Genomic DNA, 24,762 nt, shown 5'->3' on the forward strand with positions numbered 1-24,762 from the left:
AAGGGCTGAGAAATATTTTGGGTTTTCAGGATGACATAGCATGCCTGACAATGTTATGAACACCTTTTTTTTTTTTTTAAAAGAGTGAGCAAGACCAGAGGAAATCTGCTTTTTCCCCCAGCATCGGGAATCTTCTTTTCCCCTTTATGCTATAAGACAGAACCATGCACAGCCCTGACGTTACACAATTCCTGGGAACAAATGTCAACCTCACCCTAATTTGCAGCTATTAATCAAGAAAAAAAGAAAAAGAAAAAGAAAAAAGAGAGAACATTCTCTGTTAAAAGGGAAAGAAGCAACAAAGAAATAAGATATATTAATAGACTTTCCATCCTTTTCCTTCCCATAATCGGCTATTGTATTCACAGAGAGAAATTTCTGTTCAAATCAGAATTTGGATTTGAAAACTGGTCATTCACCTGAAATAGCAGTGCTACTTTTAGAAGCACTGGTATTTCTGAAGACTCGCAGTTCAGAGATGCTGCCATCAGCACCATCTAGTGCTGTGGAAACAGAATAATCAACTAGCACTGACCTAGAGACACCTATGGCGGGGCAGGAGGAACAGGTTACACGTAGCATCAGCCTGCTCCAGAAGATAGAGTTTATTTCACGAGGAGCAAGAAGTCTGGAAAAAGGACTTTGAACAAGTAGGTTTTTTTCCAAAATACATGAAGTGCTTTGGCTATGAAGGAAATTTAAATAAAAAACCCAAAAGGATCGAGGATAGGATTTTGAAATATTCATTTATCCGCTACATGTAAAGGGGAAAATGCACATGCATTAGTATTCCTGCATGGAATTGGGATATCAGAGAGCAAATTATTTTCTCTAGCAAAAATGGAGAGAACTGGGAAAAAGGAGGAGAAAGGAAAAGGAGGGAAGAACATTTCTTCTTCATATCTCCTTTTTGCTTCCTTAGAATAACTTGTAAGTGTAATGTAACTAAGCTAGAGCACTTGAATAAGGGATAAGCAAGTCCTTCGTGGTTGATTTCCATTTCTGAAGTGGCAAGGAGGAGGCAAGTCCTACTATATGTTGTCGTTGGCAGCAGGGCTTCCCCTTGCAAAGTTTTGCTTTCGTGCCACAGTTCATCCACTTTGCACCTGTGCTAAAACACTTGTTTGTGAGACCAATATTCAGGTTAAAAAAAGAAAAAGGCAGTCCCCGAGATCAGTCGAACTGGCACAGCAGTATGAGGACAGCAACACGTAGCCACAAACTTTTCACATGCAGAATGAAAATTATCATTTGATTACACCCAGAAAGCAAGAGAAGAGCTGACTGCAAACTCAAAGAGTGCCACAGAAACACTAAAAGCGAACAGCAAAAAATGAAGGCCAAATACCAAGACTAACTCCTGAACTTGCAGCTCCTTAAGGAAATGGAGCTGTCTCCCAAAGGAAATGTTACAAACTTCACCAAATAATTCACTCCTTATTGTGCCCTCTAGCTCTGAAATAGAGCCTTGTGAAATATCAGTTTCACTTGTAAAGTATCAGAACAGATTTAGTTACAATCCTCAAAGGGCACTTCATGATATTTAGTTCATATAGGTCTTTCATCATCAACAAATATTGTCTGCTAAAGGAGATACTTGATTTTGCAGCAGTCACATCTCCACTTTCTGCCAGGGATAAATATTTACACACATGTGTATGTACACATATATGTACATATACAGACACACACAGATATGTGTATATGTATATGTGTGTATGTGTGTGTATAAATATACATACATATATATATATATACACACACACACACACGCACACCCCCCGGGTAAGATCGGATATGCATGTGTGCATACAGAGAGAGAGACTAATACATAATAGAAGTTGCACTTCTATTTTTACCCCACTACAACTGGGCTGAAAAGACCAAATTGAAAACTACATATCTTAGGCAGTCACAGAGGGCAGGCTGACAATAACATGGGGTTTTCTACTGCTATACTTCTCCTGTTTTTAAGGTTTTTTCTACTGACAGCCATCAATAGATGGGCAGGCTAAGGAGCTACATGACGCTTTGATCTTATTATTATAGAATGTCCATAATGGGTAATAAATTATGTTCAGAACAATTAAAATGTATTAGTACATCAATCCAGCTCTCAGTCACAGAAGTACTTCTGGATCAACGTCTAGCAAGCAAAATAATAGTTTGGAATAATAGCTTGATGGAATGACAGCTGGCATCTATTACAGATCATCAAATCACACTATGGATGCACTGAACCAACAAGACTCAAGTCAGAATGATAAACTCAAGGTCTCCTATTTCTGACTTTTAGGAATTACGAAAGTTATGGTTTCTTAACTCCCCCAATACAGAAGACACTTTTTTTTTTTTAAATTTAAAAAAAGGCTGAACCTTGATCAATAAAGAATGATTACAGACTAAATAGTAATGGTTGCTCAAGTGCAAGTGATTTGATTGCACGGTATGTGCACACAAAATAAAATTCGAATGAGGAATATACAAACTTAATACTTTCAAAAAGCCAATCCCACCAAGCTGGGTGAGGGGAGAGGGGTGAAAAATGTCAATAATGGGAAGTCATTTAACCACTTTCTTCTCGATCCACCAAAAATCACAACCGGGAAAAAAACTACGCTATTCTGCAAAAAGTCTAGTTTACAGCAGAGATTAAAACAGCTTGTAAGGCCTCCCTCTCACATACAAGAAACGAATGCATAAAACAAAACTTTTATCTGTAAAGAAAAAACAGAGGAATTAAAATTAGAAGATAAAAGTAAATACAAAATTTAGAAAATTGGAAGTTGCCAGAAACTGACAAGGGGGGGGAGGGGGAAAAACATGAAAAAAATTGTGGCCAAATGTAAAGATACAATGGGAAGGAAAGGCACTGTTGTACCTTATTTTAAGAAAGTAAATAGGATGACCCAAGATAATTACATGCCAGTTAGTCTGAAGCGATCCTGAGCGTACCAATGGAACACATATCCCGAGACCCATTCAAAGCAGGACACCCTTGGCATAGAAAAACAGACCTTGTCAAGCTCACTCAAACTTTTTAATGAGACTACAAAGAAAATTAGGCAAGGAGGTATCACTGTCGTAATAGTTTTCCATATGTCATTTATATGAGACTGTTCCACAAGGAATTTTTTATTAAGACACTGGAATGATAAAAAGCAACATGACTAAATGGACTGAAAAGGGGCCATCTGACTAGTTTGAAAAATCTACCTGTAACCACAGACTTTTCAAATCAGTCTTTCTAGCAGGGTCCAACAGGAACATATTTGTGGCCCTTCTAAAGGGCAATAGCTATTTAACTAAAGCTACTGAAATTCCTTCAGTGACATAGAAATGACATGTAAGATGATATACATGTATTAACAGAATTAACAGAGATGTATTAACAGAAGGATTGAGCGAGAGGCGGCTATTACTGGTTTTGCTCTGTTGCGCTTGTCCCTGGCATCCTACGTGCAGATTTCAAAATCACAGTTTGAAAATGAAGAGTTCAGAGAAGGGCGAAGATTTTGATTTTTAAACCAGAAAACACATCTCAACGAAAGGTTCAAGAAACTCAATTACTTAGCATATCTCGGAAAAGATGAAAGGGTGATTTGACCTCAATGCAAAATTATGTACATGGGGAAAAGAAATTTGTTAACAGAGGATCCTTCAAACAATCAGGAGAAAAAAGAACAAATTTTAGTGAAACAGAAACTAACCTACTGGTTGCACTGGCACAGTTATCTGCTGGACAGGTGGTTGAAACCAGGCTTGAGGCACAATTAATTCCTTACCCTGATAAATTTGGAGCTCACCTTGAGCGCTCAAAAAGCCTGCTCGTCCACCTGGGACCCCAGTCCCTGCGCTCTGCCCGTCTCCATCAACTTCCTCCCTCGAAGCTGTGTCACGTTACCAATGGCAGAACAGAAAAGCTGGACTGAGACTCTTCCTAAAGTGCATCCAGGTTATATGCCAAAAGATAACTTGGAATTACAGAGAACCTACCCTCAGGCTGAGTTCAGACATGGGAAATGAGAGAGACACTAGGTCTTGGGGACAACCCCTTGCCTTCATGCTGCTCCAGGAGTCATCTAGCTCAGGTAAGAACAGATATGTCTATTCACAGTACAATATGGCTTTAACAGGGAAGGCAGTTAACTGCTGGAATAACTTGGCAAGGGTTGTGACAGTGATGGAAATTGTTAGAGATTGGATGTTTTCCTAAAAGCAACGTTCTAGCTCAACCACAGAAATTTCAGCCTGGAAGAAGGAATCGATTGAGGAAAGTCCCTATGGTCCAGGTTATGTCAGAGATCATATGAACTCCAACAGAAAGACCTCCAGCATAAGATCATATGATTAAAGCGCTCTCTTCTGCATATAAAAATACATGCATTTAGAGAATGTTCTACACATACTGCATCAAAAGAGATGGCAGGAATATTGCAGCATAACTTGCACAAATCTTTACTTTTTTTTTTGGTAATATATAATCTGAAGAAAGATGCAGACAACAGATCCTCCTAGGAGAGAGCTCAGTTCACAGCATTTGCGGATTTAGTGGCATTAAGAAAATCACTATCATTAGTATCGGTAAAACTGGAAAGGCATCTTCAAAATGAAACGCTTTCATTAGCAGGCTGGCATATCAGCACAGTTACAAGGGAGGCAAGGAGAGAGAAACATCTGTCACTTGTGCCGTCTTTTGTAATTAAGACAGCAAAGATTAAATAAAATATTAAATTTCATAAACCTTTATGAAAATTTGGGGAGGTTTAGCTGTCTGTTCAGATAGACGGGAAGTGATACTTGTCTGGAAATGGAGTAGTAGAGACAGGAAGATTTATGTCAGAGATTGCACAATTGACGAGGGGGAGGGGGGGGGGGTCACAACACTCCAAATGTCACAGAATCACAGAACGGTTGAGGTTGGCAGGGACCTCTGGAGATCATCTAGTCCAGCCCTCCTGCTCAAGCAGGGTCATCTAGAGCACATTTCCCAGGATCACATCCCTTTGCTCAGAAATGTCAGATCTCTCCCTAAAACAAAACCAGGGAAAGGCTGAAAGCCACATCACGACAAAGGATTATTTCAAATGCAAAATTTTAAATATCCTGGAAAGAAGTAATCTGGAAGAGCTGAAGACTGAAGAGAGGCTGCAATGCAGGAAAAAAAAGATACAACAATCTTTAAGACGAAAAATCAAAAGGGATCAATCATTAGGCTGGGAGGGAAGGGAGGAAGAAGAGGGACAGAGGAGAAGCATCAAAGATTGTGGAGATCGTCTAGACACATAAAGCACAGGCAGGAAAAAAAAATACTAAAATAAACTTGGATGGGACACTAGCATTGGTAGTAATTGCAGAGAAGCGTGGGAGAGAGAGACCTGGGAGGGCAGAAGAGAATCCCGGTACTCTCTCTAGGTATGAAGTTAAGCTTAGACTGAGGCTAAGAAGCAAAGAAAGAGATGGAAAACTGAAGGAAAGGGACACTTTCAGAGGGTGGAAGATAAACTGAGTGGATGGAGCTATATGTCAGAGAAAAGGAATACGGATTGAATCTCTCCTAATTCCAACTCACTGGTGAGCTTCTCAAGGAGAAGAACTTTCAGTTATCTGAATATTTAAAAATATTCTACATGCTCTGAATACAAGATTATTGGAGAACTAAAGCCCTGGTCAAGGTAATCTATGGGAATCTTGAAGATTCAAACGATCTCAATCTTTTCCTCTTGCTCTCCTAGTGCGGAAGTGCACTGTAGCAAACTGAACAGCAGATAAATGCAAACACTGCCTGTCGATGGAAAATCAGTTCCAAGGATCCAAAATTTGATGATGAACGTTCTCAGAACATTTCAGCCATACTCTGGGTTGTTCCTGCTCTCCACACTCATACATATGCCAAAATGTTTTATTGTTCTAAATTTTAAAGAATTAGATGTAAGCCACAAACACTGAAATCCCACGTTATACAAGTGTTCCTTAAACAATAGGATTTTACAACTCACACATGAACACTGTGATTGCATTAGAAGACAAGCCCTTTATAGAGACAAGATCTGAAAATATCCTAAGTTCAAAAGCTGAGGTCTTAAACTATACCTTAATTCCTCTATATTTTAGCAACACTTCTTGGTTTTGACCTATTGCTTAAGTTATTACAGCAAAAAAGTGTGCAATAAGGGAGGAGAACTCTACCTCCCTCCTAGCACAGACACTTCACTTCCTAGCACAGCACAGAGGATGTAGAGGGAACCACTTATACGCTTTAATGATAATTTTTGCATGCTCTCTTTAGAAAGTTGGCCACGCCAGAGAGGTCGCATCAGAACAAATGTGCGGCGCTGCTTCATACAAAATACAATAAATAAAGTCCTGCATGCCAGGAGTGGTGCCAAGCAAGCACAACGCAGTGCAGCCAGTTTACCAGGCTTTCTAAGGACAATACAAAAGCAATCCATAAGCACTTACGGAGTGAGGCCCTGGGGAAAAAAAAATCCATTTAGGACAAACAGCAGAGAAAAAACACCAAGTCCCCAAAAGCCCAGTCCATTGAAGAGCTCTTGGGACATTTTGCCTTTTTTTTAAATGCAAGCTGTAACGTCACATAAATGGAAATAATGCAAGAGAGAAGCCACCTCGAACCCTAAGCGCTCTGCCACACAGGCTCACCCCACGGAGAGATGCTGATAGAGGAAACGGGCTCAGAACTAGGAGAAGCATTTGAAAGAAGAGGGAGGCACTGCTCTTCCTTGCCTGAACCCAATGCCACTGCCTGGGAGACATTCGGGCTCCCACGTAAGAGGGGTGAACCAATTAAGATATCAAACTGCTAAGCAGAGAATAAGAACACACTTTGTATCTCTCTTTCTAATCTCATGAAGAGAAGACATTAATTTCTGCTGAATAAATCTTTGCTACATTTACCATTAGGTCCATCCAGTTTGTGGAGATAACATGTAACCAACAAACGTAGGGTGTGCAATCTCCACAAAGGTAATGTATGCAAATAAAATGGTTTGTACAAGCATCCCTGATGGACTTATTCATCAAGAAGTACTTAAAGGACAGGGAATGAAAAAGGTTTCTCCCAGGTGGTGAAGGGTCTGGTTTTGGCAGGTTCTTTTCCAGTCAGTGATCAGGCATATTTTTCTGCTATTTCTTCTGCAGTGCCTCCTCAAAAATGTAAGTTGTGTCCCCTTGGGAACAGCTAGCAGTTAAGCTAGCTATTAAGACACACAACCTATTATTGGGCAAACCCCAAAGCATCAAAAAAGACTTTAACATAATCCTGGGCAAACAAACAATTTCTATCCCATCTTCCTGTTGAACAACAGACATTAAAGACCGTTCTTTCAATTCTACAGGCCTAAACTTGGTTGTAATACACTGAAACACAGGAAATTCCACTTGAACACACGAAAACGCTTCTTTACTGTGAGGGTGGTTAGACACTGGGACAGGTTGCCCAGGGAGGTTGTGGAGATGAATCCACATCCATCTCCTTGGAGACGTTCAAAATCTGACCGGACATGGTCCTGAGCAACACGCTCTAGGTGACCTTGCTTGATCTCCAGAGGTGCCTTCTGACCCCCAGCTATTCTGTGATTCAAGGTATCTTCACTTCATTGCAAAAATTCATCATTTATTTTAAAGAGTATTCTTTTATCAGATTACATGTGAACTGAGATGAATAACCGATGCGCTCTGAAAGACATTCTATAGTACAGCCCACCACCAAAGAGACTGCTGTCAATAATTAGAAAAATACATGTTCGCCATACGCCCGTGGTATAAAGTCTACAAGCAAATTCAGAAGTGACTTAGAAAAATTAACGAAAGCTTTGCGTTAGCAAACAGGATTTCCTGTTAAAATGGAATCAAGAAGACAAAGAGACTAGAAAAAATATGGAAGCAAGGAATCTGATCTGGTGGGGCAAAAGTAAATATTTACAAAAGTTAGTCTAGAGTTTAATCTGCAGAGAGTGGGAAATGTATTCTTCAAGTGAAGGCATAAATTGTTATGTAGCTCATGGACAGCTTCCAATGAAAGTTCGACAACTGATGCTCCTATCACTAGAGAAGTAAAAGCAACAACAAAAAAAAAGTAAAAACTTTCCCCTGTATATCGCTACAGATAATTTCATTCCTCTTTTGTCGGGCATGCCAAATAATATCCTTGTAATTCTCCTTAGAGAACAGAATCAGGCAAGGATGAGGAACACTACGTAGAACCAACGTCTTCACAGCTCAAAGTCACACTACAGTGTAAACTCAATAACCAGAGTGCAAACTGCTACAGAGGAAAATCCCCCATGCAAATCCCATAGAAGCTGCAGATCCTGGCAAAGCACTTAGCCAAGCGCCATTTATCTGCCGTATTTTTCTGTATTTTTGCAAGCAGCAAACTAAATTCAGAAAGGTCTAAAGCTATGGGGAAAAACGTATGCAGTCCAGTATAAACAGAACGCATGTTTTTAAAACTCAGGAAGGGTCAGGCTAATTATAAGGTTCATTTTGCGCTAAATAGCCATGAATCTGCCTTAGGAGTCTCAAGGCATGGAGGCAATTCCTTTCAACATTCCCTGTGTTTGCCCTGTTAACATTTTATATGAAAACTGTATGGGCAACGGGTCCACAGTATTTCCAGCTCATCCATTTGCAGTTAATTCCACAGAGCAAAAGTTTCATAGCTGCTGAGAGAAGACATTTGCCTTGAATTAGGACAAAACTCTGTGGGTGAGAAGCAGAGGAAATTGCTGGAGAAAGCAGTCCGAGCACAACTCCCACCCAGAAAAACAACGACGGACTCTGAACACCGGAACAACAACAAGAAAATTAAAAAGGCATCGCTGCCACGCAACCGAAGGACCGACTCCTTGCCCTTGGAGCAGTTCCTGCTTAACGCTGGCTTGTTTAAAAGCAGTGTGCACGTGTACATATCTACCTGTAGGCATTTGGGTCGTTGCTACATTTATAACGAAAACCGCTGCGCTACACTGCTAGCGTTCCTCTCGGGCACTGAGCCGAGACTTAAATAATACACGTCTTCAACTGGCTTTCCACCACTGCGAGTCCTCTGCATCTGCATCGCTCATCACCTGTGCCCTTTCCTTACAACCACCACCTTTTGTACCGTTTCAGCTTTTCAGTGCCCCTACACTGTTAAAATGAATCGTTTACCATGTCGTCCTTGGGATGCTGCAAATAACGTCATGGCTTTGACCTTGTTTTGTAAAACTGAGTTTCTATATTAAAGCAATAGAGCAAGAATTAAGTTGCTAGGCGTATACATTACCCTGCTGTAGACAGATACTATTGGTTTTGCCGAATGCCATGATTTCCCTTAGCATATATTTTCTTTGTTCCTCCTGAAAGTCTTGTCCAAAAGGTCTCCTTGCCAATCTTGCCCCATGGGAATGAGTTTTATTTAGTCATACGTTCACCTTCTCTTGGGTCAGGAGTCCTGCCTGATTATATCCTATTCCCTGTGTTAATCCTAGCAGTATTTTACTAATGGTCATGGGAAGTATTCACATGTCCCTTATGACCATATTTAGTTTAAGTACCTTATTGATATAAAACCTCTTTCAAATTTTAACAAAACTTGAAACATTTTTGGAATTAATAAAGCAAATAAATTGAGGCTATCAAGATTCTACAGCGGAGCTATTGCTGGGGACATTACAGAAATAACCAAAAAAATCCCACCCAGGACACCTCATTATTTCCACCTCTCACTTCCCAAGAGGAAGGACACCTATTTCAATCCAAAAGCATTCTAACTACACAAGGAAAAAAAAAAAATCTTAATTTAGCAATCGAGATTTGTAACCTAGGTTTGTCAAAGAATTTGCATTCAAACCAGCAAATACAGAATTTTTAGGAAATTTCATAATTTTAATTATACATTCCTTTCAAATCATACTGTGCTGGACAGGAAAGACACCGGAAGGAACAGAGAACAGAACTTTCTAAGAAAAAATATATGGTACTTTATGAAATCAAAATTCACACTACATTATTTCACATAATATAAATATATACATACACATGTACCCATACACACAATTTCCTCCAGGAAAGGGAAACATTTGTTGGAAATACTACTTCTACGCAAGTAACAATGACATGCAAATATACATATTTGGAAATAGGCTGAAATGCTTAAAAATTTTCTGGGGCACCTCTGCCGAATTACACGAGAAAAGAGGAAAAATGCAAGAAAAACGCAAGATAACATTAAATAATTAACGTAATGTATTAAATACGTTTCAATACTGAGATCAAGACTAAGTTTAATCTCTGTTGCTAGGCATTTCCTGTAAAAGCATAACAGCAATGTACTTGAAAAATAAATATCAAGTAAAAATTGTCTACTTCCTTCACTGTAATGTCAACATCGATCGCCTCTGTTGAATTTCTGTGGATTTATGTACCCAAATATAAACTTTCAAAATGGAGCCAGTCATAAATAAACCTCTTCCAAGGGAAAATTCATGTCAAAATAGATAGGAAATAAAGAATAGGACTTTTCACCCTGAAAAATAGCCATGCCACTGAAAGGAAACATTGACTGGGCATGCTAATTCATAAAGGAAAATATTTTGCAACAGTCCTCGGTCTGCCCAAGCCAAGGCCAGGCGCGCTACGCCGCTAACTACTTCGTACGTCACCGCTGCGCTACTCATAGAAAGTTCAGGTATTAGCGGATACAAATGATGCTATCAGCCAGGCACAAAAATACACGTTTCTGTGACGCGTGTGATCACAGCGACTACAAACAAAACAGGAATGCAACTGTGACGCTGGCTTTTTTTTTTTTTTTCCTTCTTCTTTTCCCTCTTTTTTTGCTATTATCCAGGCAGAGCCCAAAAGCAGCGGACACTGAGCAAAACAACAGATACCGGAGCGTTTTGGGAGAGTTCAGTTCACCACGGAGGAAGCTAAGGCTCACGGTCTGTACGGAGGCTGCTTTGCATTTCGGCAGCCTTGCTCGGCGGAGCAGAAGTGCCGCGCCAACATCACGGCAAAGCCGCCCACGGCCGCCTCTCTATTCCTACTCCTTAACTTTTTTGCTTTTGCAAGACTTCCCTGCAGATAGGGCCCCTCCACACCACGTGTGCCCATTTCTACATATCTATTAGATGTAACTACGGTGCCTTTCAGCTGCTTTTTTTTCTGTGCATCTTTACGATGAATGGCAACGCTGACCTTCCTCATATCCGTGTTAGTTGAAGGCCGTGGTAAATTTGGAGAGTTCAGGGATTCCCCCCACCCTTCTTCTACGTTTCTTAAGGAATATGAAAAGAAAAAAACCACCTGTGTATTTGCAGAACAAGGGCCTGGACCGGTTAGAGGTGCAACTCCTGCACGCTTCGCTGAGAGCGGCACACGCATATCAAGAGCATAACGAGGGCTTCGGCATATACCGAACGTTTTCAGAAATACAGTACAAGAGTTTGCAAAGCACTAAAACGCTCGCCATTGCAGAAAGACAGCAGTTCCAGAGCGGGTCATCCGGAAGCCTTTATGGAAGAAAAACGTTTGGGGTACCCAATTCATAAAGCCGCCGTCTCCGTCGGCGGCACAGCTCTCCCGGAGACGGCAAACGCGCGGGAGCCCGCTCACCGCGGCGCGGAGACACCTCCAAAAGAGCTCGGTGTTTGACCCTCTCTCCGTCATCTATAAAAACACTTCCCCTGTTTAGCAAAACGCATCTTCCCCATGTCCGGTAACCCACCCCTCGGCAGAGCCCAATCAAGCTCCTTAAACATAGTCTGCATTTTAGGTTTTTAGATTTTGTTCTTCAGCTAAAAAGGTGTTACTCTTAAGGTTCAGAAACACTACACGAGCATGAACGGCTGTTAGGCAACAGAAAGCAGGTTTTATTTTAGGTAACGTTTCAAAGTTGTTATTCATCACTTTTTCAGGAGAAAAAGTTACTGTTTCCCATGTACGCCCATCAGCCTAAATTGCCTTTTTCACTACCACACTTGTCATTCTGGAGAAAGGTTATTTTATTGACTTCAGGCAAACACAGGCAAACCTCACGTTTGCTGGGAAAAACGACACAGATTTGATTTAATGATTCATGCTAGCATACTCGCAGTTGTGCAATATTTTTCCATCTTCAAAACCAACACGATATATTTTTCTAAAGTCCCAATCCCTCAAGTCGCATAGTAATTAAATTTACATTGTCTTCAATTTATTTGGAAATTAATCTCATTCCCACAGAGAAAAGAGGTTGTGCTTTTTGTGCTTTGCCTCCCACTCAGCTTTATACATCTTACTGCCTTGTGCAATTCTCTCTGCCTCCGCCAAATCAAAAATTCCTGAAAAATGCACCCCAAAATGTACTTTTTAAAAGACAGATTCTGTGATGTTCCAGGTCATCCTGTGTTTTCCCCAAAGCCAACAGAACATTTCCAAGAATAAAATTAGCACGATGATAAAGCAAATGTCAACAGTTTGCCTTTCTACATATTACGAAAAGAAAGCACGACCCTCCTGGATCCTTTGAGACGTTGATTCCCTTCCACCTCGGGAAACAAACGGAGAGAGTCGGATCACGGAAGCAAATACATGACAATGAGATATACAGACTGATACACCAACTATACACAACATGGCCTTCTAGACACATACAAATATATCTCTGAAATTAAATTCCTCTAGGTGACAACAAAAAGCATGCAAAGACCAGTTTCCATGAGCCTGCTGGGGTAATCTGGATTAATCTGCAGCCAAAACCATTCTGATACTAAATCAATGAACAACTAAGATATTTAAAATGATACTTGGATTATAACCGATATACCTAACTCTGGGAAATGTGCTCACAGTATTAAAACAAACAGAAAATAAACCCAAACGTACGTAAGCTCACCAGAGCTAAGCCCTTCTCAGCAGCAGGGTCCCCTACCAAGCCACTCCAATTCTCCGTCTTTAAACATCCTCACAGACAAGCAGGTGAGACACAGGTTAGATAAATGGATAGTAAGGTGGACCAAAACCTTTTTGTTGTTGTTTGTTTTTTTCAGTTGTAAATCTAAATGCAACAAACACTAGCTATTGGAAACCAAAAAGAAATCAATGTAGAAACGTCTTCTGCAAAGCCCAAACTGCAGTAGCAAGAGCATGGCTTGAAGACCGCAACATCAGAAAGATCTGATTTGATTTCATTTTAAGCAGCAATTCTTTTTTTCTTTCTGCTGGGCAAACATCAAACCGAAAGTAATTCCAAGTAAAACATCTACGTTGAATTGTCTTAGAAACAAAACGGTTCTGCAAAACCCGAGAGCAACCACAGCAGAACGCAGTAAACGCCTATTTAAAAAAGGCATAGTTCTTTGGAGGACCGTGCGCGACCAAACCCATGCCAGAGCTTTAGCAGCGTACAGTTCCCAGGATGGTTAACGTTCACCTTTCTGAGCTCACTGCCCGGAGGAAGACCATTCAACTAGACTGCACTTCAATCTATTCAAGTTTATAAAATTTAGGATTTGGATTTTAACCAACCGGGAGTTGAAAAACCTGCCACTCTACTCCTAACACTAAAACTGGCCCCATGGCTCACTTTCCTTAGATGAACCTCAAGTTCCTATCCTCGAAATTGGATTGTCCTCCTTCATAAAATGTTTTGATAACTAATGGAGAACATAGATGTGATGTGACACTGCGTGGCACGCGCATATGCATATTTAAAATAACAACATACACGAGGCAGGAACAACAAATGGCAACTTTACATTAATGCACAAGTATTAAGCTAGTTTTCAGCTAGGCTGACGCCTCAGAAGACGTTTCCAGCATTTAGAAGAAAAGCCAAACGCTAATCGCTATCCTGGAGGTTACAGTGGGGCTGCGGGATTAGTCATCTTTGGAAACCAGTTGTGGTTGTTCTTATTTTCCTCTCCCACTGCTTTTTCTGATCTGTGGCTGATACAGTGGGAGCATTCGCAATGTTTTCTCACAAATTCAGCTTACAAACACAAAAGAACAAAAACACTTAAGAATAGCTCACAGCTCTCAACTCCTACATCCTGCTGTACAGCAGGGATCCAAAGCCTCCTTATGCAGCTTAAATCAATCCTTTAGAGGATTAGGATGAAAAAGCTAACTATTCTCCCCTTTTCCCCCCTACCTCCGCATTTCTTGGTCAAATACATTGCGGTTAGAAATGGAGATACCAAACTGTAAGAAAAAAATGCTGGTTCTTGTAACCTGATGTTCTAGTTAGAAGCTGGGAACAGCGAAAGCGCATAAGGAACAATTCTTAATATGACTTACTAATTCTGCAAACCTGGAGTGGTTTGGATAATTCAGATAAGTATGAATGAACCTGGATGCCAGTCCCCAAATCTTTACGATACACTTCACTTAAGCAAAATGGCAATGTTTCACCCGTTCTGCTCTGGCCGCCAGGTCACCAGGCGGCCTCCTCGGCCTCTCCCAGGGATCCGGGGCAGCTCGGTGGAAAGCGGAGCCTGGGGTCAGTGCCTCTGCCACAACGCGCTCACGGAGCCTCGCTGCCAGAGAAGTCCAAATTGAATGTGAAATCTGGACAGCTGAAAGACCACCCAGAGCTCCCCTGGGAGAAGAACCACGAGGATGCGAGTGTGACAGAGCATTGGAACAGCTTGCCCAGAGAGGTGGTGGAGTCTCCTTCGCTGGAGATATTCAAAACCCGTCTAGATGTGATCCTGGGCAATATGCTCCAGGTGACCCTGCTTGAGCAGGGAGGTTGGACTAGATGATCTCCAGAGGTCCCTTCCAACCTAAACGATTCTGTGATTCTGTGATGTAATTTCTAATCGTTTATTGGGTCAATCAAATATTAAACACCGAAGATGATGAAAAGAACGGACTTTTCTACACTGGTGCTGTTTGGAGCTGTGATTAATTAGGAAAATGAAAATGCTCAGCTACTGTCACTAATCGATCCATTCTGCTGCTCCTGTGTAGCACCTATCATGACATCTGCTTTGAAAAAATCTGGACTTACTGAAAAAAACATTGCACTTTACTATAAGGTCTATCTTCTGGACTTACACAGATAATATCACTTTCAAACCAGCATGCCATTAAGTATCCTGAAGATAGTCAGTACCTGCAGAGCAACCAGGTGTCCTTGCACAACCAACCCCAAACAAGCAAACTACTCCGCCACACATCTCACCCCACAAAAACCCATTAACCGAACTGCATTGCAAAGGAAGCCACCTATGACGTTAACAGTACCTGGCATCAACGTTGTCAGGTTGTTTTTTGAAGCTGTGCTATTCATTGTTGAGCCTATTGATTAAAAATTACTACTGCACTAAGACTTGAAGCATTTTATGGAGTGGGATACTCTGAATGCCACCTGAAAAACCAATGGCTTGTCTCCTTCCTGAACAACATAAAACTCAGAGGAGAGCTGTTCTTGAAAGTCTTTTGCTAGCATTCATTCATCACCACGCTTTGAATCCTTTAATCACCTCCTCTGTCTCCAAGAAGCAACTACATTTTCTGGCAAGTTATTTGCCCCTCTTTGATCCAGGGTCCTCATGAATCATTTGCTTCTCAAGTTTGTGAAGTTCTTTGAAATATTTCAGCACTATCCAATATATTTCAGCCACTATCCAATGACAGGTAGATACCCAAATCTCGCTCCCAGCGCCCACATGCACGAGTAAACATTTAGTTATCAATTTTGCTAGATGTAGGGACTCTATACTATTTAAAAGTAAAAATACATATATGTTTTGATACTTAACCTTAGGCATTCTAGTTGCAACATGCTAACCACAATTATTAATGTATATTCTAGTGGCAGCCAGTACTTTCCACTAGCTTCACCAGAACATAGTAAGACTGGGAATCACAGCTATAACCTGTCAGTGTGCAACCTGTTGTGAAGAGGAATCCTGCAAAAGCCACACTGTAGCTTTGCTGAGAATCTGTGCTTTAATGTAATGAATTGTAAGATGTTTTGAATCAGTAGCATATGTTTGTTATTTTCTAAGTGAACATTTTTCTATATTTAGGCAATAATTACACAGTTTACTAGCCAAAGTTCATACAACGCTGTCTGGGAAACTAAAACAGATAAAAGTGCATCATCTAGGTGGACAAGATGAAGAATATCTACATTGCACTCTACACTTCCTGTTACACTGACATATCAGAGCCGAATTTCTAAATGCAATACTTACATAAGGTTTTTGGTCTCTAAGCAGAAGAGTAGCTCATATGATCATAAATCTTTTCTGATTTCAAAAATCTATTAAACTACATTCAGTCTCACATTCATTTTATTAGCATTCTCCCAAACTCAGCCAAGCTTTAGAACATTTCTCTTTACTCTCAAAACAATAGCTTATTTACATATTTATAGAAGAATAAGAACCCCCCCCCAATCCTGATTAATTGCCAGACATTACGTATGAACATAACCTCCCCGCTCTCTGAACAAACTGCTTCAATGGAAACGTGTGAAAGTAGTTTTGTTCCAGTTTCATCTCATGGGAATGCAGGCTCATAAGCATTCAATTAAAAACAATTTTGTCTGATCAGTATGTGTTGTAGCTTCACATGCTAAGGTGGCAGAACGCATCTAGATCATGTCTGTGACAATTTTGTTTTTTTTTTTTTTTTTAAACCAGGGTGGGAGGAATAAAGACTATTATATAGAGCGAGCATAGCTCTCACAATTTCTTCCCTTTCCATTTATTTTATCCTGCAGAAGAACGGAGCGTTTTGACAGCCTGTGCTGCTTTGCTCTATTTGGGTTGGATCACCTGGGGAATAGTGCCTGAGAAGACAATATCTGTATTAATAGGAAAATTCTAACCCCAAACGTCTTTTAAAGAAACCCGTAAGGCAAACAAAACAACAAAAATGCTCCGTGGCAATCTGCCCGTAATGCAGATTTTTAAAGCCAAAATGAGCCACTTGGATCAGCCAGTTTGACACAAGCTGTAGGAATTCCCTCAGCTACTTCCTCCTGCAAGTCCAAAAGCTGGGTCTGGGCTTGGACGTATCTTTTAGGAAAATACGCAATCTCAACTTAAAAATTCCAGTCTTGAGAAATCCAGAACCTTGTTAAACTATTCCAATGATTAATCATCCACCGTGTCAAAAACAGGAACTAGTCTGTATTGGTTTTACTTCAATTTTCACCTACTGGAACGCATTACAGAATCACAGAATGGTTGAGGTTGGAAGGGACCTCTGGAGATCATCTAGTCCAACCTCCCTGCTCAAGCAGGGTCACCTAGAGCATATTTCCCAGGATCGCGTCCAGGTGGGTTTTGAATATCTCCAGGGAAGGAGACTTCACTACCTCTCTGGGCAACCTCTTCCAGGGCTCTGTTACCCTCACAGTCAAGAAGTTTTTCCTCATGTTCAGATGGAAATTCCTGTGTTTCAGTTTGTGCCTGTTGCCTCTTGTCCTGTTGCTGGGCACCATGGAGAAGAGACTGGCCCCATCCTCCTGACACCCTCCCTTCAGATACTTGTACACATTGATGAGATCGCCTCTCAGGCTTCTCTTCTCCAGGCTGAACAGGCCCAGCTCCCTCAGCCTTTCTTCAGGGTAGAAATGCTCCAGTCCCCTAATCATCTTTGTAGCCCTCCGCTGGACTTGCTCCGGGAGTTCCAGGTCTCTCTTGTACTGGGGAGCCCAGAACTGGACACAGTACTCAAGGGGAGGCCCCACTCACGATGTGGCTGAGGAGAGGGGCAGGATCACCTCCCTCCACCTGCTGGCAACACTCTGCCTAATGCATCCCCAGATCCCATTGGCCTTCTTGGCCACAAGGGCACACTGCTGGCTCAGGGTCACCTTCTTATCCACCAGGACTCCCAGGGCCTTCGCTGCAGAACTGCTTTCCAGCAGGTCAACCCCCAGCCTGTACAGCAGTACAGGGTTATTCCTGCCTAGGTGCAGGACCCTGCACTTGCCTTTGTTGAACTTCAGGAGGTTCCTCTCCGCCCACCTCTCCAGCCTGTCCAGGTCCCTCTGAACGGCAGCACAGCCCTCTGGTGTGTCAGCCACTCCCCCCAGTTTAGCATCATCAGCAAACTTGCTGACAGTGCACTCGGTCCCTACATCCAGGTCACTGATGAATACATTGAACAAGACTGACTCCTGAGGGACACCGCTAGCTACAGGCCTCCAACTAGACTCTGCGCCACTGACTGCAACCCTCTGAGCTCGGCCATCCAGCCAGTTCTCAATCCACCTCACCGTCCACTCATCCAACCCACACTTCCTGAGTTTACCTACGAGGATGTGATGGGAGACAGTGTCAAAAGCCTCGCATACCCTTTTGCATGTTGAACTCAAGGGCCCCTTGCTAGAGAGTTGCTTTACCTGCAGCTTCCTGAAACATTTCAGAGTAAATTCCTAGGACTGCCCAGGACTACTTCCAAGTCTTTTCAAAGTAAATGCTATCTAGATGTCTCACCCCTGAAGCATGACCTACATGTCTGTCGGGCTCTGTGAAAACACACCTTGCTCGCTTGCATCATGCTTAGATTGCTACTTTTTGATATCAGCAAGGCTTCCTCTTCATTGCTCACTGCTTCTCCCAAAACTATTCTTGATACATATTTTAACTAGGGTAAGAGCTAAGAATCAGTCCCTAAGGGTTTCCACTAGACGTATCCCCCCGCCACAGCCGACGATCATCCAGTTAAGCTGTATTTTGAGACCTCCAAGCTAGATAAATTTCACCCACTGAATACCCACAGCATTGATTTCTATATCTCACTGGTTTCTTGATCAATATGCTATGCGGTACAAAGACAAATAATTCGTAATAGAATTACTTATAAACAATTCCTCTCTGCCAAGTCACTCAACACTGAGCGTAAAGCGATCCTCCCTTAATTAAGAAAAACCCTTTTACAAAATTACCAACAGCTGACTAAAAATTACAAACAAAAAGCAATAAAACATTAAGCTGTAGTAATTTAACAGGCTTCTGACAATTTTTTTCCCCCTCAAATCAAAATAATCAAAAGAGCTGGATTTCAAGGAAACATGGGTACACACTACGGCCAACGAAAAAGCCTCATCTCCTGACCTGTGACGCAAGGTCAGGATGTGAGCCCACACAAAACCTCTCGAAAGAAAGCTCAGGGAAAACAGTTTGCATATAAAATTACAGTCTGCTCTACAGAAATCCCAGCCCACTGCTATTAGCCAACAAGCCCGCATCCTCAAGGAGATATCGATGCAGCTTAACTGTCTCTCTTTTCCTTTGTCCATTTTCGCTTACCATTACTTTTATTTACTTAATTAACTAAACTCTGCCAGCAGTTCCACAGTTTACCTACAACAGAAATTTAAAATGCACAAACCATAAGCACTGAAATCAAAGAATGTCACAGCAGCCAGTGTCACATTTTGTATAGAAAAGACAAAGTAAAATACTGGATATTAATCTCTTTAGGAAAAAGAGACCGTTTTCGAGTCTCTAGGTGAAACACCAGCTATTTGAGCAACTAAAACCTGAAGTCTGTGTGCCGGTGACCACGTTAAGAATTGCAGCAACCCCTAAGTAAGGCTCAACGTGGAGGTGTAAACAGCATACGGGACTTGGTTCATCTCTCTGCTTCAGACCAGTCTCCTCCTGTGTATCCCACAGACTTTCTTATCGCATAATAGGCATCCACATGATTCAAGCCACTTACTGCATTGCAGCACACACAAAAGCGACGCCTTAAAAAAAAAAAATGTTGACTTTCAGTTTTCTGTATAAAAAAGATCTGTTAATTGTCCCAAGAATGCAGGATCTCCAACTTCTACATTAGGAGGTGGATGAATAACAACATATGTTTCGATCAAACGAAAAATTTCCCAACCAACCTGTAATTATACACTGTGATAATGCAATGATATTGTAATTCCTGAACTGGTACCAATTTTGTTCTCCTCAGCCTTCTGGTTTGGCACGATGCAGAGGAGAGCACGCTGAACACTGCTTGCAGTATTGCGGGGAGCACCCAAAGGAAACAGCTCTGTGGCAGCCCACCCAGGTGCCAGACTCTTTCGTCAGATGCCAGTTTTAGAGATAAGGCACAGAACCTTACTCAAACATCTTACAGAGAGCAAAAAAACACCCCAAAACAAAAACACCACCACTTATAGCGGTATTTGCCAAAAAGGAATATCAAGTTATTTTATTTTAGGGAGATACTTAAATCTATCATGATTTTTAGAGCTTTGCATTGGAGAAATATCAATTTTGGGGTGGAAAAAAATTCAATTTTTAACTGTTACTTACCATTCCAGAAATAGTTTTGTTCTGTGATATATGAAGCTATTTTTCTACTGTAAGAGGCTCAGACATTTTCCCTATTCTACTTTTAATCTGATGGCGTAAGTAGGGTTATTCATAAAATGTGAAAAAAGGGCAAATCAGGCATAGGAACTCAAAGACTTTAAAGCCTTTTAGATAAGGTCCAACTACTACATCACCAATTATTTTGTTTCTCTAATAGATGTTTATTGAATTATCTACCAACGAAGCAAGGATTTCAACAGCTCCTGTTATCTGGGGAGCCTGGATTTTCATCTTCAAAAGTGGTTCAGCCATGGAGTAAACAGGACATAGGCACTTAAGGCATGATTTTCCTACAGAAGGCAGATTTTGTCACCTTTGGAAATCATCTCAAACGTTCTCTTTAGTCTGCCTAGATCCACTTATTATAACATTTTTGTTTGCATGCATAACTTTGGATGAAAGTCTGCTTACCCCGACTCTGTTCCATTCTGCAGGCTTGTTTGCAAAAACAGCCAGGTTTACCAAAGGTCTGATAAAAAATAGAGACCTTTCCATTTAAATATGTCCATTAAAGTCAAAATAATATTGCCCATCTTGTTGATTTCTGTCAGTCCTCTTACAGCAGAACACAGCTCAATTCTGTGTTTATATGTTGTCCCCCATACTAGAGGGTTATATTATAACACGGCCGATACTGGAAGTTTTATGAGAACGCTAAAGTGACATGAACCCAAACTGACACACACCACACGTGGTCCTTTGCTAGACAGTTTTCCAAAAAAACAACCAACCAAAAAATCCAGCTTCACCTTAATATTTTGAGTTACAAAACAGTAATGCTATAGGAAGCAACTGATTACAGTTAATTAAAAATATCCATTTTGCTTTTTTCCCCTCAAGAAAGCTTTGATTCTCCTAAACAATGAACGCTTCTGAAGTATCAGCTCCCACAGGTTACGCTCCAGAAGAAATAAGGATCAGTATTTGCTACTTCCTACTTAAAATATCACGGATGGAAAGTATCAGAAGTGGTACAAATTATTTTCAAAAGTAACATGTAACCTTGAGCACTTTAACAGGCAATGAAAAAGGATCAGGTCTCAGGAGGCTGAGGGATATCTTGAAGACAACATCTCGGTACCTCTATTTTCCAGGCTAAGCTATTACCTACTTAAGGCTGATGTACTGACAATCTATTTCACTTGTGCTAACTTCGGGCGAGACTTATATTAACTGCTTAAAAACTGAACGCAAAAAAATGCTCACAACGCTGCAGAGAATCAAAGAAAAAGGAGAATTCACCCCAGACGAAAACCGTTCTAAACCAATCCTAAGTAACTGGTGTGCTTCTCCATTCATAAATCCACGCAACATTCACTTAATGTTCAACGATAAACATCTCTGCTTTGTATTTCTCCCCACCTTCCCTCGGGCGACTTCAGCCAAAGAAAATGAGAATGAGTCAGACTCGAAAATATTTTAGCTGTTTTTGCTGACAACGCTTGGATACCTTTCCTGCCCGTGCACAAGGCTGGCCCAGTAATCCGTACCCCGACACAGGACGTTAGTAAGTAATAAGAGATGTGCAGAATGGGTGATCAGCACAGCTATGACATCACGTTCCTTCGCCTTTCTTCTTGGGGCAAAAAGCATAATTCAAATGAATCCATGTAACGTTTGTTCTACTACTTCATGAACACGTTTACTCAATTTACCAGGCTCAGCAAAACCATATTTCCTGCTTTCGCACAGCCAATGTCAAGCTGGCTATGAAAATAAAACTGTCCTTAATTTGTTCAGCATCCCAAAACAAATCATTGCGTGTTAGCTGCCTTTTGCTAGTCCATGAACTGAGCCCGTTTCCTTCTCAGAAACGATTTCCTACGATTGACTGGAACCCAAACAGGTTTAAAACAGGAAAGGGTCACAAGCAGGCATTAAAGCGTCACCCGATGAATGCGCAATTCCACAGGAAACCATCACGGTAAGGGTGGGAAAAATATATTTCACGTCACGTGGCCGAGCTCCTACAACAATCAATAAACAGCGGAGCCACAGCAGCGTTATTGGGCAGCAGCAGTGACAGACTGCAAGCCCAGCCATTCGCCTTCCCCTCTCCTCCTTTTTTTCTTTAATCGATTCACTTCAGCCAGCGTTAGTTGTTCGGTGTGTGTGGCCTCAGGTGGGTCTGTAGATTTAACAGGTCACCGCTATCTTACACGAATCAAAGGTGCTCAGCGCTGCTCAGCCACCAGCATAAATATACTTGTAGAAATGCTTTAATGGACAAAGGTGGTCATTAACCACTACTTTTTGGCAAGTGCCATCATTCCAAAGCTTTCTCGATCTTCCTCTTTCCTCTTTGTTTTACTTTAACATCTGAGAAAAAACTTCTTCACTGTGAGGGTGACAGAGCATTGGAACAGGTTGCCCAGAGAGGTGGTGGAGTCTCCTTCGCTGGAGATATTCAAAACCCGTCTGGATGTGATCCTGGGCAATATGCTCCAGGTGACCCTGCTTGAACAGGGAGGTTGGACTAGATGATCTCCAGAGGTCCCATCCAACCTAAACGATTCTGTGATCTTTTTTTCCTCTTTTTTTTCCTCCCAAACCATTTCAAGTCACAACTGTTCATGCACGCGTTTATACGCAACAGGTACAAACATACTAATAAAACAACAAGATCTGTGGGACCTCTAAAGAGGGGAGTAGGATTCAGGAGAACCGAGACAGCACAAGAGACCGGCCTGCTGACCGCTGCTCAGGACAGCGGCTCCTACTCTTTCCCGGGAGTCCTGCAGAGAGGCCTGCGACGGGAGCGTCGTCGCTCGAAAACCGTCGTAATTAAATCGCGCTCTGCTTTCAGGGGAGAAACGCTAGGCACATGTTACTAGGCGCGCTGCTCATGGCGTGAAATAGCGCTGCAGTTAATACAGGATGGAAATACAGGTTCACACGCAAAAACCACCTTCCCCTCCCTCCCGCCAGCTCCATTTATGTCACCGTATTCGATTCTGATTACAGACTTACGCAGGTAAAGTTTGCTGAGCACACGAACCGGAAGGCGTTTCACTTCTCTCATCATATATTACCAGAACAAAACAAAATCAGCTACTAAAAACTGCTACCTGCATGTTTTCCTGTACAGCAATTTTCATTTCAAATACCTCGCATGTAATAACCTTCTTTTATCTCATAAAAGCACATAAAAGCACAGCTTTTAATGAAAACCAGAGATTTTACAATCTCCCAGGCTGAAATATTTTAATACAGCTCAAGTGATGCACAACTCACGTTTCAGAGAGTAATAGCAATAAATTATGTCCCCATCTGTGCAAAAAAATTCTTACTACGTACTACACTTAGCCAGCAAAGCTATTCTTCTCACTATTTTCACTTTTTCTTAATTGTAAAGCTGTTTAAAATTCTAAGTTGCTGACATAGATTTGTATTTATTTTAAACAGTATTAATTTTGCAGGGAAGATGCTGTGCAAATTGTGCTAATAATAAAAAATTAAATTTCTGCAGCTTTCCCCGCCTCCCCACAAAGAGTAATTCAAAAATGCAACTACAAAAGTCAGTCATCACTTAGCGTTAGCATTTGAAAAAAGAGCACTGCAAGGTCTTTCTATTCCTTACATGTTTTTACAGTATGCTGGCAAAACCATATTGCGTGTATGCTCAGTGCCTTCTGCTACCTAGATGTCCGTCAAATCCAGCAAACTAATCTAGAGCGATTAGTGGGGATTCTGCAAATGTCCTTGTTGCACGGGGTATAGCAAGGATTTGCAGAAACAGGTAGGAAATACTCCTCTAGTGACCAAGAGTTGCTTTTTCCAGCGGTTCCTTGCCACCACGTGTACGAGACGCAGGTCAAACCACTCATACTAGTGGTTTCACCTTCAGTCTTTCTGAAGGACGCAATACCCATGCAGTAGCGTACAGTTTCCCATGGACGATTTTGCCAACTGACGTTGCAGCATTTCCAGAGAGAGTTACCAAATCTATACATAAACAAGCTGGAATAATTAAACCCTTTCTTTTATGTTTTCAGGATATCATTCCTACACTTATAACAGTCCATCTTAAATGTGATTTCTGTGTCAATTGCCGTCTTTATTATTATCATTCATTTTAAAATAACGTCTTTGAAATTTTAAGGTTCTGCTTGCTTTAATGCTGTATCCCTGCTCCAAATTAATCTGCAGAATGCCGCTGGGACAGCTAGATTTTCAGCTCCTGTTGAGATCCTGCAGTGTAACTCTCCATCATTATGCACCACTATAAAATTCCTTTTGTACAGAAAGAGCTCTCATCCAGCTTGCATGCCACATTTTCTTCCCCTGACAATCAAGCTGGTTTTACTTATGTTTACTGTGTGGTCTGTTGCTATTGTATGCTGGCTTAGCTGGGAAGCTACATTTCCACTCTGGATGCTTTCCATCTTCTGGTCAATTTTGTCATGCAATTTTTTTCCTTGTTTGCCTA

General features: G+C 41.3%; 1 protein-coding gene across 5 annotated transcripts in view; it reads right to left on the bottom strand.

Moving 5' to 3' along the window:
- Positions 1-24,762, bottom strand: part of DYM (dymeclin) — a 231,340-nt gene that overhangs the window by 69,822 nt on the left and 136,756 nt on the right. The gene's annotated exons all lie outside the window — the stretch shown is intronic.

Source organism: Struthio camelus, chromosome Z, assembly GCF_040807025.1.
Source record: "Struthio camelus isolate bStrCam1 chromosome Z, bStrCam1.hap1, whole genome shotgun sequence".
In the NCBI taxonomy this organism is placed as follows: domain Eukaryota; kingdom Metazoa; phylum Chordata; class Aves; order Struthioniformes; family Struthionidae; genus Struthio; species Struthio camelus.